Source organism: Lactuca sativa, chromosome 4 (assembly GCF_002870075.4).
Source record: "Lactuca sativa cultivar Salinas chromosome 4, Lsat_Salinas_v11, whole genome shotgun sequence".
Classification (NCBI taxonomy): domain Eukaryota; kingdom Viridiplantae; phylum Streptophyta; class Magnoliopsida; order Asterales; family Asteraceae; genus Lactuca; species Lactuca sativa.
The window spans coordinates 238,128,707-238,141,549 of NC_056626.2; the positions used below are offsets into that span (position 1 = coordinate 238,128,707).

Here is a 12,843-nt window from a genome sequence, read left to right on the forward strand (position 1 = left end):
TGTTATATATATCATCTTTTTTTTTCATATTTAGCGCCGTCACTTTAGTAGAATTTTTTTGAAAAAAAAAAATAGAGACGTGATACTATAACGATCTTAATGGATACTATTTCTTTAGTTGAATTTAATTTTTAGTTTGTTTTATTTAAAATAGTAAACTATTACTATTTCTTTATGGATACTATAACGTTCTATGTTATTAGATTTTTAAAAATATAATTTATCTGACGATTTTAAATAAAGTTTTCATTAAATATTAACATACAAGCTAATAATAATAAATATTTCATATGTTTAAAGTTAGCCCATAACAGCCCTATATAAATATTTATAATTTCACATATATTTTTTCATACAATTCATATAAAAATGTCTATATTTGCACATACATTTTTCATACATTTCATATAAATACCTATAGTTTTACATATATTTTCACATACATTTCATATAAATACCTATATTTTCACATAAAAATGCCTACAATTCATATACATATATTTTTTCACGTACATTTTTTCATATACATACACATACACATATATTTCACATAGAAATACATTTATACATACATTTTCATATACATTATTTCCTACGTACACATAGATATACATTTTTTTCATAATATACATTTTTTTTCATATATATTTGCATATACATTTTACAAATACATTCATAGATTACATCTAATTTCACATACGAAAAAATATGCAAATTTCACATAACAAAATATATACATTTCACATATAATATCAACAGAAAATAAAAAATAAAAAAATAAAAAATAATAAAAAAAAAAAGTGGAACCTGCTGCCGGTAACGGAAAGTCGCCGAAAAAGCGAAAGTTGTCGGAATTATCTTCTAGCCGACGAAAATTGTGAGAGCACCACCGGAGTTACTTAAAATCACAAAAAAAATGAAACTAAGGTTAAATATAGGTGAGAAAACAAGAGAAATATAAAAGGGAAGAGCAAAATACACCTTATTGGCGTTTTAATCTCGCCGGAGAACTTAGATTTCGCCGGAAATGGCCGAAATCTGCCGGAAATTCACAGGAAATGAAAGCCTAGAAGGAGAGGTGTTTTGTGGTGGTTAAGTACGCCGGAAATTGACGTAATGTCGCAGAAGAATTCGATGGTTGCTGGAGTTTGCGAGGGAGTGGAATGTTGGCCAGTGAGACTTTCGCTAAGTCGTCTGGACGAAGGGGTAGTCAAATGGACGATCTCTTTAGCAGCGACCATAAAATAGTGGTCACTGAATATATCTATATAATTTTCAATTAATAAAATTAAAATATTTTTAATTAATATGTTTTATTTATGAAAATGACTACAACTTTCTCATTATTGTCCTTATCAAATACATTTACTATACTAATATTTGGAAAAAATTGAAAAAAAGAGAAACACCGAAAAAGCCGTGGGTTGTATTTATATTTTGACTAATAAGAAGACTTGACTAATTTTGACTATAGTTGCCTAATTTTAACCAAACTAATTATCCAGATAATTGTTTTTGAATACGATTAACTGGTTTACTATTATAAATAAGATTGACTAGTTTTGACTGCCGATACAAGAATCAACAAAGAGTACTTTGCCCTAAATCGACTCGACACATATCTTTTGCCCTAAATCGATACACCAACAATATCCAGTTCGACACCATGGCATCGGACCATCGTCGCCAGATCATCGTCCTCGGTCCATCGTCGTCGGTCCATTGTCTTCGGTCCATCGTCACTCCACACCCTTCGATTGACGCACCTCTGTTCTCCACTCAAAGTCAAACTCGAAGCTAAACAGGTACTCCATACTCTTTTCTTTGCTATGACCATCAATTTAGCTAAAGATGTTGCTCTTATGCCACATACATCACTTTCCTGCAAATCAATTGTTCAACTGCTAATCAATCGGCTCCATCATTGCAAAACAAACAAAAGTCATGTTGGCCAGATATCGCATGATCAGATAAGTCAATCGATTGATTGACTATCAACTTTGTTTTCTAGGTTTAACTAAGTTTAACAATCCAAAAGACACCTCCCATCGTCTAGAAATATCATGCTCAACGATATGTACTTCCAGCATAAGACTGAAATTTGCTTAGCAAAAAAAAAAATATTACAACAATCACATTGAATCACCTTCTCATATATATACACATGTATGCCATAGTATGATCATCTAGTTTATTAAGATAAGTAACTCTTGAATGCCATAATATGATCATCTAGTTTATTAAGATAAGTAACTCTTGAACCCAGTAACATAATTTTCCTTTGGATTAGGGAAGAAAGAAGGCACCTGCCATAGTATGATCATAGTTTTGATATCATTAGATTCAAGATTCGTAATTACGTTTGATTTTATTTTTTATGAAGATGATAAGGGTAAAATGGTAATTTTATTTTGTATTTAACGAAATGACTCGTAACTGTGACAACCCGAATTTTCTTTTTCTGCGAACCGTTTAAAATCAATCGATTCAGAATTATTCCTGCTCTCGTTAGCATGATTTTGAGTCTAATTAAATATTTTAAACTCAGTACAATCAGGGTTTGCGTCCAAGAACGATTTTTTCAAAGTCATATCATAGCATCCGGGCCAAACACCCCCTTCAAGAGGAGTGTACAGCCGCAACTCGAGTTTACGGCCGTACACCCCCACCCACCCCCCTTGGCCAAAAACTCACCCCTATATAAGGGATGCTTAACCTTCATTTCACACTTTACTCACTTCAAAGGCTTTCTCTCTCTACTCTCTCTCAACATCCATCGATTTTGCTCAAGCATCCTCAAGAAAGTAAGCAATCCTCCATCTTGATTGTGTTTCAATCTCTTATCTAGTGATGAATCCATGTTCCTATCTCATTAATTTCATCCTTGTTTAGTGTGACAACCTGAAATTTTCCATTCAAATCAAACCACATCAATCCAATGGAAGTAGAGCAGTTTCAGTGAATATTCAGACTTATGGAATAAGTTTGGCAGTTTTAGGGTTTTACACCTAAGGAGTCATTAGGAGAGTGGGTGCACTAGGATTTTGTGCAACACTGTAATTCCATTACTCTAGGTCATTAGAAGCCATTCCGAGAATAGAAATATTTTCTGCCAAAAAAATCTCAGGACTATAAATAGAATTCTGAACCAAATTGGTTCGTTATTTGATTTCCATTTAGAGAAAAGCCAAATACTCTCTCACGGATCTTCGGGTTTTCATCCCAGATTGTGAGTCTACTTCCCTAAATGTGTTTTAATACTTGTTATATGCTTTATAACATTGTTTGCATGTCGAAAACACAAGATCCGGGAGTTTACCGCCCAAGAACGTTCTTGGGGAGTAAACTCCAAAATCAAGCCTAAAGGCCACCTAGTCCCATTTCCGTGTTAGGCATCTAACTAAGGACGTAGTGTATGATCATTAGAGGCTAGAAACAAATCAAAAGCAAGTAGTTTGAGGAGTTTACGGCCAAGGAACAACCTCTTGGGCCGTAAACTCCAAGTAAAGGGCACAAATGAGTGCCTAGTGTTCCTTTAGCCTTAGAACAAGAACCTAGAAGCCTTAAACTCATGATTTAGACCCACAAAACCATTAGAAACCAACTTTGGAAGGGAGTTTACGGCCAAGATGCTCCTTAGGCCGTAAACTCCAAGATTAAGTGCCAAAACCACTTCAAACTCTTCCTAAGGCTTAGTCTTCATTTTTTACTAGTACCTTAATGTGTTTAGGACCTAGAAAAATCATGAAAAGCTCAAGTGTTGAAGAGTTTACGGCCAAGAGTATTTCTTGGGCCGTAAACTCCTTTAAAGGGGTCAAAGGACACCCTAGACACTTCCTTAGGCCAAGAGACTTTGAGGGCAAGTACCTAGATGAGTTTTGGGCTAGTTAAAATTCTTAGAACCTCATGTGTGAGGGAGTTTACGGCCCAAAGAGTTCTATGGCCGTAAAATCCATCAAATGGTTCCACTAAGGCCATAAACCTCCCTTGATCCAAGTATTGAAGCCTAGACTTGTTCCTAGAATTGTTAGAGACTTGAAAGGACAATAAGAACCCTCCCAAGGGAGTTTACGGCCGTAAACTCCAAGGGAAAAGGGTCTTTGGGCCGTAAACTCCCCAAAGGAGTCAATGTGGTGCCCAAACACTTGTATAGCCTTGAAACAATTCCCCTCTAAGGTTGTAGTACTTCTAAACTCCATTTCATGACTTGTTTGAGAGTTTACGGCCAGGAGCTTACTCCCCTGGGCCGTAAACTCTAATGAATATGGTCTTTTGACCTTAAACTTCCATTATGGGTATTGCACTTCTTTGTTGCAACCCATTAGCCTCCTAGCACTTGACCAAAAGTGTTGTCCTCGCGCTAAAATGTTATTACTTGTATAATTAGTGTTATAATCACTAATTATTTATATACATATGTTTCATATGTAATTAGGATCATTGTGTGTGTCTAAGTCTTCACTTGACACCAAGCACTTGTCCGATCCTTCCGTACGATAACAGCCCGTTCAATTCCAGTCACATACTGCAGGTGAGTTCATACCCCTTAACGAATGTTTTAAACTATTTTAAATGTTTTATGGGGGGGATACAAGTAGAATCATGCTACTTATTATGTCAATCACATGTGATTAGTAAGTAGGATATTATTACTTATTACATCAATCACATGTGATTAATATACAGCATTCAAAAGATTTGGCTACTCATTAGCCGTTTTACCAAATAGTTTCCTTCAAATGATTTTTATAAACATTTTATATGTTTTAAACTACTTATTACACTGTACATCTTACTCTGTACATTGCCTTTCAAACTTATTTACAACTGTGTTTCAAACGATGTTTTCCTTATACTCAAAACTGTTTTATCATACATATGCCTTTAAATTGTTTTATAGATTGACATCAAGTCGATCTTTTCTTAAAAATAATACTTATATTTCAAATGTCTTACAAAATTTATTTATGCTTTTATATTATAAATTTCATGCCTCAATATGTATAGTTATATAAGAAATGTTTAAAAGACTTAGGAAGGCTATCCACCCTATTTCCTTTTCGCGCTTGAGATGTGGTCTGGTGGGATATCGGATACTCGTCCGAAGGTCGTTTAAATATTAGTTATATATCATGTGTACATATAAAGTCATAAAAGGTCCTTCCAATTCATCCTATGCCCTTGGGTAGCAAGGGTATACATCCACGTCCATACGTACCACGTAGATTACTAGTAAGCTACCATATGGGTAGTTCAGGAAGATACTAGAACCATTACTAGAACGCGATATCATACAATGAGTCAGTTCATTCATGAGTCAATACTTTCTAGAACATTACTGTACATTACATATACAGCTATACTAGGACGAGAACATATACATCTATACTAGAACGTTTACATTACTATACTTGCTAGATAAAGAGAACACACATTACAGCTAGCACACGTAGAACATTAAAGTTCATTACAATCCTATACTTGTTAGAACAATTCATTACATTACTATACTTGCTAGAACAGTTCATTACATTACAGCTAGAACAGTACATTACATTGCATAGACGAGAATACGTTAATTACTGTGATTTAAATCGGAGCATAACTTAAAACCTCATGACTTGAGTTGCGGCCAAAGTCTCTTGAAGGGGGAGCGTTGAGTTTGCGTATAGATTCTATAATGGATTGACTATCCTACGCCTTGCTGCTAGCTACAGCGAGACCTGCAGGTCTACGGGTGCCAAACGTCATACATTAATTTCGACCATTCTTATGTCGATGAAACCAGTCCATAGTATGAGTTTGTGTATAGATCTATACTGGATTGACTATCCTACACCTTACTGCTAGCTACACTGGGATCTGCAGATCTACGGGTGCCAAACGTCATTTCTTTATTACGACCATTCATTATGTCGTTGTCACTAGTCGATAGTATGGCGCAATTTATCACATAGTGCCTTTGCCCAAAATCCGGCCTGAGGTAATTAGTACGGTAGTAGCCCTTTTAGAGCTACGTTTTAGTACTACGTTAATTTTTCCAGTACATATTTTTAGTGATAACCTCACTTAAACGTAAATGTACAAACTATATTTTTGGATAATGATAGTTATACTTTGGAAAAATACTTACTCTTACAAGAGACACACACACAGAACAGTTAAGTCTTGGTAGAAGACTCCTTTTGTTACTAATAGGAATCATAGGGATTTCTAGGGATTTTCAAACATTTACAGTTGAGCTACAAACATTTTCATACTTATACGAGCTTTCTTTCATAGCAATGTCAAGTCTTAGTAATTATAAGTTTTTACAAATTAAGACACATTAATACTTATGATCTCACCAGCTTTATAGCTGATACTCGCTTTCAAAATTACTTGTATCCTCAGGTCATCATAGACAGGTACCGATGCAAGGAGAAAGGAAGATGGAGCTTATTCAAGACTTATCTTTCATTTTGATTTATGCTTTAGTGTTTATCAAAATTTGACAGAATACAATTGTATAATAATTATTTTATTAATGCAATGGATGATGTTGTTGCTTGTTTACTACTTTACATTGTTGTTGATATTATACATGACGTCCTTCGCCCCAGAACGTTCCGCCGTTCTTGGTTTTGGGGTGTGACATTTAGATCTTCTCTCTCACCAAGAACGCCAAGAACACACACTAGTTCTTGGTGGCTAAAAACCTTATTCCGAGCTTCCTAATAGTACGACCGTACACACCTCATGGGCCGTACACACCTCATGGGTCGTAAACCCTAGTATTTGGTCAAATATTGACCTTAAACACTCATTTTAGCTATGCACGGGACTTAGAACACTTCGGGGAGGCTAGAAAGGACCTTTAAACACTGCAAATCGCACCTTTCATCGAGTGTTTATGGCCGCAAACTCATGGGCCGTATACCAATTTGGGGCATAAACCATGGACCGCAAGCACCTCGGCCGCAAACTCTTGGGCCAAAAACCCCATTGGGCTGCAAACCCATGACTGTACACCCTTTGTTATGACCGCAAACTCCTCTCCTTCAATCACATATGATTCTAACACTTAGTTCTAAGTGTTTCCAAGTCCCTAAGGTGGTTTCCTTCCATAACAAATAGTTTTATGCCCTCATCTAATACATATATGTGCTTCTATATGTTGAATAGGATTCGTTTGTGTCCGAGGCTTCATTTGACACTCAGCAATTCGTATCGACCTACACTCGAATCCCACGTCAAACAGTGAGTTCATACCCCTATGCTTTCATGGTTTTTAAACGTTTTCAGGGGGAATACAAGCCACACATAAAGGTTTTCGATTGATCAAAACTTATACAATTTATACAAATCATTGGTTTTCATAAAGCGTTTAGATACTTAATCCCTTTTGTATTATGAAGAGCATAAAGGACATTTTCTAAATTTAATTGCCTAGTTTTTTGAACATTTCACAAAAATAACATTACGATTAAACTATAATGGGTATAGTTTAGGGGATATCATTACAAGTTTTACAGATGCAAACTACTACACGGGTGAATACATAAACTATGACAAATTTAGTTTATGACACACATTACAAGAGTACGAAAGTTAATAATTATTTAAGCATAATTATTTTTACTCTACAAAACATACATCAGATTTACATACGAAAGAAAATTACGCTCATATATTATTACTTGTAAAGTCGTTAACCTAATTGGGAGACAAGTCCTTGGGCGCTTACAACATTAACTAAGTGGAGGACTACCCTTATGAACCAGATTTTCCTGGAAGGAAAGCGTGGCTTTTGTGCATAGATCTATACGAGATTTACTATCCCGCACCTTGATGCTAGCTACAGTCGGACTGGCAGGTCTACGGGTGACAAATGTCATAAAGGATATCGACATCCGTTTCACATCGTATCAAGTTTAAGTATGGTCATAAAACTCGGCAATAATACGACAGTTTTACGTAATAATATACTTCTCATGAACAATTTCTTTAATAGCATAAGTACGGTACTTATGCCTTACAGTTTCTGAACCATTAGAGCAACAAACACACGCATATTAGGGAAATGAGGGATTTTCCCATACCAAACCTCAGTACATTACATACTGGCAATAGCAAGGGTTTTTAAAAACAGAATATACTTTTTTTTTTTTTGGAAAGGGAACTTCCCTAACGAGGGTTTCCGGGCCAGCTTTCGCGCACCGACTAATCCCCCGCTGCAAACATAAAGCTTTGCTTCATGCCCTGGAGTCACTGCAGGCGAACCTCCATGGCCACAAGGGCTTAGTGGTGCCAGGATTTGAACATGGGTCAATAGGTTATCCACCATATCTTCCACATGCCTTACCAAGTCACCACAACCCAAGTGGTTTAAAAACAGAATATACTTGATATACTGGTGGTAGCCAGGGTTTTCAAAACAGAATATACTTCATATACTGGTGGTAGCCAAGGTTTTGATACGAATCTGTCACACCCCCGGCCATGGCGCAACACGCCGGGAGTGGGACTAAGTTTATGGATCACAGATAAATTGAATATATAGCACAAGTACAACGACAAACAAAACAACATTTATATTCCATCATTAAGGTTTGAATACAAGGTTCTTACAAGTGATAATAGATAGTAGTTGCCTTAAACAAGTAGGCAAATACAAAAACTAGATAGCTAAGTCGTCTGAAATCCACGACAAATCTTCCGTCTGAAAGCTTGTCTAAGGATCCCCTGAGAATACATGTACGTTTGAAAGTCAACACAAAGGTTGGTGAGTGTCACAGGTTTTCTGCTAACACAGTAATACTTTTATTAAGTCTAAAAAGTATTATCTTTGTATGTATAACAACAGTTAAAACAGTGTTTGCAATGAGTCTTCAAAAGCCAAAATGTATAGTTTGTATAAGTAAACCCATACGTAAAACTGTGTTTGTAATGAATCTTTGAAAGCCAAAATGTTATGTTCCATAAGTAACCACATACTTAAAACTGTGTTTGAAAGCAACCAAATCCATGGTTGTAAGGATAACGAATAAAGTTTTCTGCCAAGGTTGTACTTAACAACCACAGATACGGATAAACAAGCATACGGATATGCGGATACAGTTATCTGCTAAGGTTGAACTCAACAACCACAGATACTGATAAACAACAAGTATATTTGATAAGTATACACGTAAATTGTACGATACTTGTTTAAACAGTCGACAAAACCTAGTATAGTGTACACAAGCACATGTATGAGCCTAAGATACAAGTTCTATAAATTGTATAAATGTATAAACCTATATATTTACGTCATAAATAGACATACGGATATACAGATAAAGTTATCTGCCAAGGTTGAACTTAACAACCGCAGATACGGATAAACATGTAATTTATAAGTATATTTGATAATCGTAGACATTGAAGAGTACGATACTTTTTTAAACTTTGAGTACAAGCACATAATTGAGTCTAAGATACGAGCTCTACATGTATTCTCCCCCCCCCCCCCCCCCCCCCCGAAAATATGTAAAATTGGGGCCATAACACTCACCTTAAAGTGTGGTTGGCGACTATTTGATGCGAGAAAAAAGAACCTAGAGTTGTTGCCGTGAACACGAATCGTCGAGATTTATTTAGTTTCCTAGGAAATATTAATATAAATTAATTTGATTGGTAACTTAACCAAAACATAGGGTCCAGTTACTAATTAAAGTAAATGAGACCAAGTTGGTTAATAATTTTTAAATAAGAATTAAAATATTATATTTAAATTTTAAGTTTTGATATTCAGATTTATTTTGAAAATAAATCACAGGAAATGGTTCAATGTAAATAAATAAAAAAATTAGTTTATGTTTTAGGACTAGTTTTAAAACTGATTTCTAGGAGAGGGGTAAGTTGTGTACATTTAAATTCAAGTTCCAATGCCTTAGGACTACTTTTGAAAGGATATTTGGTTTGGGGGTTAAAATAATTAATTCGGTAACAATGTTTGATTTAAAAAAGTTTGGTTTAACATACCTCATGTTAGTCGCAACTATGCATCACCAAAATAATGATCAATAGAGATGGCAACGGGGGCGGGGAACACAGGGGACCCCAATCCCCATCCCCATCCCCGAATTCTCATTTCAATCCCCATCCTCATCCCCATCCCCATTGGGGAATATAAATAAACCCCCATCCCCACCCCCAACGGGGACTGGGGATCTCCAATGGGGAAACGGAGATTTCTTTATCTCTTTTAACATGCAAACTTTTACGTAAGAAAAAACTCTAAATTTCAATTTTACCAGCATAAGTTTAAAGATTTTATAAAATATATAAGTACCCATAAATTGCATAAATATATATATATATATATATATATATATATATATATATATATATATAAATTTTCTACCAAATTTAAATATATACATGAAAAATCGAGTAAAAAATAATTATCAGATTGATATTTAACGTAAAATAGATCAACCAAAGAGAAAAAATATATATACACGAGTTTAAATTAGATAAAAGAAAAAGCAAAAAGTATAATTTCAACCAAGTAATTACTAATGACTTAGGTTACTTAGATCAAATTTTATGTATTATAAACTATATTATAAATATACGTTCTGTATTGTTTTTATATATTAATATATGTCGGGGGCGGGTACAGGGTTGGGGATTAAGGGTATCCCCATCCCCATCCCCATCCCCATCCCCATCCCAACTTTTTTTATTCGGGTATTCCCATCCCCGTCCCCATCCCTGGTCAACCTGGGGATTCCCCAGTCAAAACGGGTGCGGATTTCGGGTTCCCCATTGGGTATGGGGATTTTTGCCATCCCTAATGATCAATCAGAAACGTAAATGGTCCTATTTATATTTATTTTTAAAACAATTTTGAAAGGGAGGGACTAAAGTTGTTCAAGTTGGATAGACAAGGGTTTAATTTAATTAAAATTGAATGAAGTTTGTTATTTAGGTGTTTAAACAGGAGGTTCCTGAGTTTGGTTCTCATGCCCGACGTAATACAAAAACGAACGAAGCTGTCGAAGCAGGTCCCCGGCTTTAGTAGTTGCAATCGAAGGAACATTAAACAAACAACAAAATATAACGGAGGGGGTGGTGATGACTTACAGCAGGTGGAGGCGGTGGTTTGAGGCTGTAATAGTGATGGTGACGGAGGTGGAAGGAAGCTACTCCGGTGGTCTTCTGCCGCCGGTTTCTTGCTTAAAACGGTGGGGTTCGATGCAGGGGAGGTGGAGAGACTCTTGGGGATCGATTTCAGCAGCAACCCAAGGTGGAGGTGGGTTTTTCCGGGTGATGGCATTGGGTGGCCGAGTGGTGGCAGTGGTTGGTTTGCCTCCTGTTTTGAGCTGGAACTGATAGAGGGAGAGAGGGAGATTTAAGAGAGAAATGGAGTTGTGTGCAAATGAAGGTGGTTTGAGCCTCCTTTTATAGTTGAAGTTTCAGACAAATTGTAAGCCCATGCCTCCACCCATGTACCTTTGGGAAAGCTTGCACTGAAGTAAAGAGAAGAAGGGAGAAGAAAACCCACGTGGGCTAGAAGGAGTATTGGCTGGCTTCTAAGCCATGTGGGTCCCACATATGGTCTCCCATTTATTAAATGTCCAAAAGTTGACTATTTTTTGGTTTATCGGGACTCTGGTATCGAGAAATGTTTCCGAATGTACCGTTAGACAGTGTTTAATTCAAGGATTCCAGAACATTAAACGGATTAATTTTTGGACTTACAGAACTCCGGGAAATCACATTTAAAATTTTGCATTTAAACAGCTCGCGGTGTCCGTTTTCGCGACTTTTGTGAATATTTTCATAAAAATTATTTCGAGTGTGGAATTAAATAATAGACTATAACCTGAGTCCAAAAACGCTCTTGGAAATCCCGTCGGCAAAGCGTAAGTGCCTCAACGGATCGATTCAGTTTTATGCGATTAAAGAAAAACAGTGTTTTACTGTCTATTTTCTTAAAACTGTCGTATCTTTTGCATACGAACTCCGTTTTGGACCTTCTTTATATTTTCGGAAACAGGGAAATCGAAAACAGGGAACATGTACTATAATATTTTAATGTTTGTTTTGCTTAAAACTGCTTAATGTAAATTTTTAGTTTTTCTAATGCATTAATTAGCGTTGTCGTTTAAGCGGTTTGATTCGGTTGACAGTTTACACATTTGGAAGTAAGTTATCATCTGACATCATGTCATAATTGAAATAAAATAATTATTTTACTTTAGATGCACTAAAAACTCAGTAATTCGGATAAACAAGAGATTCACAGATAGATTGGCGATTATAATAATAGCCCTAAAATTCGGGTTGTCACAGAATCACACTTTACATATAATGAAAATCAATCATTTATACAAATTTAATGACTAGTTTTCAAAAAATATGCTTATGAACTCACCAGCTTTATGCTGATACATTTTTAAAACTGCTTGTGTTCTCAGGACAACAAAAGACAGGTAGTTTTGCCAGCTTTTGGAGAAGACGGAGCATTTGGAGTCTCATCCTTTACTTTTGTCATATACTAATGTATACAAACTACGTTTTCAAATAGATGTAAATATTCATATTATAATGTAATGGTTGTGTTTACTTTGATTACTATGATGCAATTGTTGTGATACTATGCATGACATCATCCACCTCCGGACGTTTCCGTCATTTGTTTTACGGTTCGGGGGTGTAACAGATTGGTATCATAACTATTGGTTATATTTAACAAAGTATACCGAACCTTACATGGTATACAACTATAAACACTAAGGGGCCGAAGTGCTTTGAGCTAAAAGTATACTTTAAAATATAAGTATTTTACAAGAGGTATACAAGTATACATAT

The 12,843-nt window shown here is 35.7% G+C and overlaps 1 long non-coding RNA gene across 1 annotated transcript; it reads right to left on the minus strand.

Moving 5' to 3' along the window:
• Window positions 1–8,554: 8,554 nt before the first annotated feature.
• On the minus strand, window positions 8,555–11,391 carry LOC122197754 (uncharacterized). Its single transcript, XR_006191418.2, has 2 exons — window positions 11,113–11,391; window positions 8,555–8,724 (listed from the first exon to the last, which is right to left on the minus strand). It is a non-coding gene; the product is annotated as an uncharacterized LOC122197754 (long non-coding RNA).
• Between the last annotated feature and the right edge of the window lie 1,452 nt (window positions 11,392–12,843).